Below are 5927 nucleotides of genomic sequence, written 5' to 3' on the forward strand. Positions count from 1 at the left end.
ATGTTGATGTTGTGTTTTGTCATGTCATGTTGTGTTTTGGCCTGAGGCACCACCCTCCACCTATCTATACGAATCACAAAGTCAGTATTGTTTTGGCATCTGGAGGGGAGGGGGAGGGGATACACCACTCGACAGTAATTTGAAACTGATTGCAGTACCAGTTTTGGCCACAATCTTCCATGTAGTTCCTTTAAGTACAGTATATATCAGATACTTTAAGACTTTTACTTAAGTAATATTCTAAAAGGTAACTTTCACTTCTACCAAAGTCTTTTTCTAGTACGATACTTGTACTTTTACTCAAGTATTGCTTTCTAGTACTTTATACAACACTGGTATGTACAGCCAACAGAATGTTAATGTACAAAACCCAATGACCCTCCATGACATAGTTTGAGACCTGATAAACTCTTGTGGTGTAATAGTGCCACCTAGTGAATCAAAGGCAAGAGTTATGTAGCCATATGCCAACCATTCTAATCCATTTTCTTCTCAACTTTCCCTCCTGACCTTCTAAGCTTTGCAATTACACCTACATCAAACTCAATATTCATCAAGCTGTTCATTACTGATTTCATACAGCACACTTCAAAATAGAATCACTCCATGTGAAGACTTATCCTGTCAGATAAGTTGAAGGCTTTAAGGCAAGAGCACTTGAATATGCAATCCACTCAAATAGGCCGCCTACTGTACCTGCCTTTCCCCATCTCCATCTCCCACCTCCAGGAGTGTCAGCATAATGGGAGTTATAAAGGAAGACCCTATGACGCTTGCAATTGAGCTTTGGTGCATATTGGTGCATATTGGTATTCATATTTCACGATTCAACATTTTATCCCTAAAACAAGGCATTTTTTATGATGTATGGAACAATGAAGGGATATTCAATAATACCTTTGTAAAAACGTTTGTATCTATGTCAACAAAAATGCCACATTGATTTTGAAATTTACCTTTCCAATGTTTTTATTTCTGTTTTGGAAAATATGCAAAATAGTGCATATTTCAGTAGATAATGCCTCATTTGCTTATTTAAATTTAAGAAAAATCGTAATACAAAAAATCTTCTTTCTAATATGAGTAAACAAGTGGGTAAGTTTTATGGTGATATCTATTTCTTATACATTTAACCTTTTTCACCTGTAGTGTCTCACCTTTTAAAAAATAGGTTTTCTGTAAGAGAATGAAACAGCTGCTCTTTTGGAAAGGTTATCATGTATTATTTTACTATTACTTTCCATCTGGGAAAAATTATGATGATTATTTTATTGACATGTTATCTTCATCTTGGAAAATTATAATTAGGTTATTTTATTTAGATAATTATGAATTGTACTATATGTGTTGGTCTAAGACCCCATTTCAAAACGTCTCCATTAGGTGTAAGAGCCAAAAAAGGTTGCCATGGTCAATATTTACAGAAAAGATATTGAATCATTTTTCAAGTCATGTGCATGCTCAATGAGTGATTACAAATCTATCAGCTTCTTATCACATTGCTTATCATACTGTTTTCTACACTTTCTCCCAGAGTATAAATGGCAGGTTTGGAGTATGCTTCTTTACTTTACTCAACCTCACCTGAGTTAGCATGATGAAGTGGACTTTTGTTCTGTGTGCCCTGGTGGCTTTCTCCGAGTGTATTCGGTGAGTCTCATATAGACCCCTATTGGGTCTTCTTTTCTTGACTCCAGATATGTGTGTTCATACCTAATTCCTTCTTTGTGTGTGTGTGTGTATGTGTGTGTGTGTGTGTGTTTCAGGGTGCCCCTGATCAAGGGTAAGACAGCTTGGCAGGCGCTGCAGGAAAAGGGTCTTTGGGAGGAGTACAGGAACAGGTTCCCTTACCAGCACATGGTCAAGTTCCAGGCACAGAATGGCGTTGAGGGCATGACCAATGATGCTGATGTAAGTTAAGGATTCTAGAGTGCTAACAAGAAGAATATACTGCCAGTTCAGCTAGCTGAATGGATATCTATTGCTCTTATTAGCACATGAGCAAATGAAGGAATTTTAACTGCCACTCTGCAAATTCACTGTTCGCGGGTTCGAGTCGGGCGTGTGCAGGGCTGAATGGCGCAGGTTACATTAAGAACTGTATTCTTTTTCTTAATTTCAGCTGTCTTACTATGGTGTCATCTCCCTGGGAACTCCATCCCCCAGTCTTTCAAAGTTATCTTTGACACTGGCTCCTCTAACCTGTGGGTGCTCTCTGTGTACTGCAGCTGTGCCGCTTGCAGTGAGTATGGCGGGCAGTGGCATAGTTTAGGCCTTTAACTATGTCCAGCATTGCCTTCATTAAAGCGATGCTGGGTAACATCACTTCTGTTGACTTTCAAACAAAACAGATAGCTAGCTCGCTACTTCCTCCCCCTCCCTCCCGTACTGCTCCCGTGCAATTGAAACTCTCCTAAATGCGCATCTCGTCTGTGATTTGCTGGAACAGTTTATGTTTTTATGGGCTAGGTTTGCCCAGGTTGTTTTTGTTGCCGTTTTTGGAGCTGTCCAAAGAGATCGCGTTTTTTTTACAGTGTATTCAGGACACAGACAGCTAGCGGTTGGTTAGGTCAGTGGTTCTCAACCTTTTTTCAGTGATGTACCCCTGTGAAATATTTTTTCAGCCAAGTACCCCCTAACCAGCGCAAAGCATTTTTAGTTGAGAAAAAAAAAGACTTAAAACAGAGCAATAAAACATATTGTAATGTATCTCCTGGGTAGGAAAAGGTCCCCCTCTAGCGACCCCCTTTGTCCCTTCCCCCAGGTAGACCTCTCAGAGGAATGGAAGACCCCACACCACCACGGACAGTACAAAAGTAGCTTTATTTAATCCAGACACAGCCAGTCGGCTCCGGACATTATAATTAATCCAATGACAGATGATTTGGGGATCCTCAGTCACAATCCGTGCAAAACAACAATCCAATAAATAAGCACAGCAATTCATAAACACCACAAAGAGGAAAACATCTCCATTCGGGCATCACAGCACACCATTCAAGTGTTCACAATAAAAAGTTCCCCGCACCCCCATCACTAATAAATTATATTGCACTAGAGTTATCTGACTCCCCGAGACCCTCCCCTGGGGCCTAATGGCAATGGACAGCGAATCGAACCTTCAGGTGGCCAGCGAGGTTCCAGTATGTAAATTCCAGTGTGTAAGTTCCAGTGTGCAAGTTCCAGTATGCAAGTTCCAGTATGCAAGTTCCAGTATGCAAGTTCCAGTATGCAAGTTCCAGTATGCAAGTTCCAGTATGCAAGTTCCAGTATGCAAGTTCCAGTATGCAAGTTCCAGTATGCAAGTTCCAGTATGCAAGTTCCAGTATGCAATTCCAGTATGTAGGCTACGCAGTCTATAAGTCCAGCATGTAAGTTCAAAGGAGTTTGTGCAGGGGCTCACGAGTCCAGTAGTCCCACTCGCCCGCCAGTCGCGGCGTTGGTCTAGATTTTAACAAAGGCCTATACTAAGGTTTCATCCCCACCTACAGCCATCTTCACTGGCGGCGATTCTACTGACCGCGACCAGCACAATTCGTACCCGGTTTTGACCAACGCTCCCCCAGCGTTCCGCCTGGACGCTCCAGATCAATCTTGGACTCCTCCTGCACGTTGCTCACCTGCCTGCTCATATTGTCTCCTACCCAGGTGAGTCCAATTAGGGCAATTAGGCATCAAACACCGCTCCCTCATTATCTCCAGGCATTGCCCCCCACAGTTCACCACAATATTCTTCAAGATACAGCTGGAATTTTGCCAGCTCTGGTTTGGCCTTCTTTGCCACTTGTCCCTGTTTTCACAAGAATTACCGCTATACGCTTCAACCACGACATCGTTTGAGTTTTGACAGTGATTGACAGGTGATGCCTGATGGCGGGTGGCATGTGACAGGTTGGGTCGAACCATCCTGGTATGGGGGGAATCTGGGTTTTTAGGATAAAGAAATTGAATAGCCAACTGAAATATAAAATTCATTTTATGAACTTATATTTTCCTGAAATATGTATTAAATAATTGTTTTTAAAGTATTTTTGCATGGATTCTACTTTTTAAATATATGTATATTTTAAAATGTCCCGTACCCCCTGGAGTGCCTTCACGTACCCCCATTTGAGAACCACTGGGTTAGGTGATGTTTGCAGTAAGTGACATAAATGTTTTAGCCTTAAAAACATGTGGCATCGATTCGAGCACCTTTAAAATGGCTTTATCACCTGCTGTCTGAAATGGCACTAAAATGTCCCACTCTTTCAGGTAACCATCAGGAGTTAGACCCTCAGAGTTCCAGCACCTACAGTACCAGGCCACTCAACAGAGTCTTCAGATCGCGTACGGGACTGGCAGCATGACTGGAGTTCTGGGTTATGACACCCTGGAGGTCATTATAGATCAATTAAACTGTTCTGATTGAGCTGTCAGAATTGTAGTAGAAAAATCAGTGCTGATAGTCCAGATGTCTTTTTTTTTTTGGTATTTCACACTGAGTCCCCAAGTCAACATATAGTGGTTACTTCACCTAAATGAGATGTCTACATTAGACAGCATTTAGACCTTGTGACTTCTATCCTTCAAGGTGGGCGGAATCACTGTGAGCAACCAGATCTTTGGCCTGAGTGAAACCGAGGCCGCGTTCTTGAGGAACATGGTGGCGGACGGTATCCTGGGTCTTGCCTTCCCTGCCATTGCTGCCTCTGGAGCCACTTCTGTCTTTGACAACATGATGAATCAGGGTCTGGTCTCCCAGAACCTCTTCTCTGTCTATCTGAGTGGGTGAGTCTGCCATGTTACAACCCTCGAAAGTCCAAAATTTTCTTTTTTTTAATCAATAGTGGTTTCTTAAAGGTGCAAGTGACTGAAGGATGAGCTAAATTTCTTGTCTGTTATTGTTTCAGGGACAGCAAGTCAGGCAGTGAGGTGCTGTTTGGTGAGACTGACTCTTCATACTACACCAGCAGCCTCACCTGGGTTCCTCTGACCTCAGAGACCTACTGGCAGATTTAGATGGACAGGTATTAAACAGGTCCAATCCACAACCAGAGGCATACACTGAGACGCATATCGATCTGCTTTTCCCATATGACATCATCTTGTTGCGCCATTACAGTGTCACCATCAATGGAAATGCTGTTGCTTGTGCTGGTGGATGTCAGGCCATTGTTGACACCGGAACCTCCCTCATTGTTGGACCTTCCAGTGACATCAGCAACATGAATGACGGGGTTGGTGCCACCACTGACTCGTATGGTGATGTAAGTATTTAAGAAATCTGAATTTGACTTTGTTCATTGACGGAGAAAAAAAACAAAACAAAGAATTGTTTTAACTCAGGTGTGTCTACCTTATAGGCAACGGTATCCTGTGATGACATCCAGAGCATGCCCGAGGTCACCTTCAATATCAACGGACAGGCTTTCACTATCCCAGCGTCTGCCTATGTGTCTCAGAAGGGTGCACACAACGCTATGAGCATATTATAGTTAGTGGTGGAATAAATGCCACAATAAGTGCTTTCACTTACATGAGCACCATGATATGTGTTTTACAGGGATCCAACTGTACCACTGGCTTTGGTAATGGAGGTACTGACCAGCTCTGGATCCTGGGTGACGTTTTCATCACACAGTTTTACACTATCTTTGACAGGCAGAACAATATGGTGTGTTAGAGCCATAGATAAGATTTCATATTTGTTTATTTGTGTGTGAGTATTTTTGTAATTTATGTATCATTTCATGAAAGAAAGCATAATCTCAGTCTAAGTTAATAGTAATTTAAAAATGGAGACTTTTATTTTGATAGCGTGTGTAAAGACGCATTTTGGGCTTGAAGACTGGTAGATGAGAGATGGATGGATTGGGGAGCACGGATGCACACAGTTTTTTTGAACGTGCTTGTCGTGTTGAGAGATTACTGAAGGAACTGTAATA

At 42.0% G+C, this 5927-nt stretch overlaps 1 pseudogene; it reads left to right on the plus strand.

Annotated features, from left to right (window-relative positions):
* The first annotated feature begins 1597 nt into the window (after positions 1-1597).
* Positions 1598-5587, plus strand: LOC125300429 (annotated as a pseudogene).
* Positions 5588-5927: the final 340 nt, after the last annotated feature.

Source organism: Alosa alosa, chromosome 9 (genome assembly GCF_017589495.1).
Source record: "Alosa alosa isolate M-15738 ecotype Scorff River chromosome 9, AALO_Geno_1.1, whole genome shotgun sequence".
Taxonomy (NCBI): Eukaryota; Metazoa; Chordata; class Actinopteri; order Clupeiformes; family Clupeidae; genus Alosa; species Alosa alosa.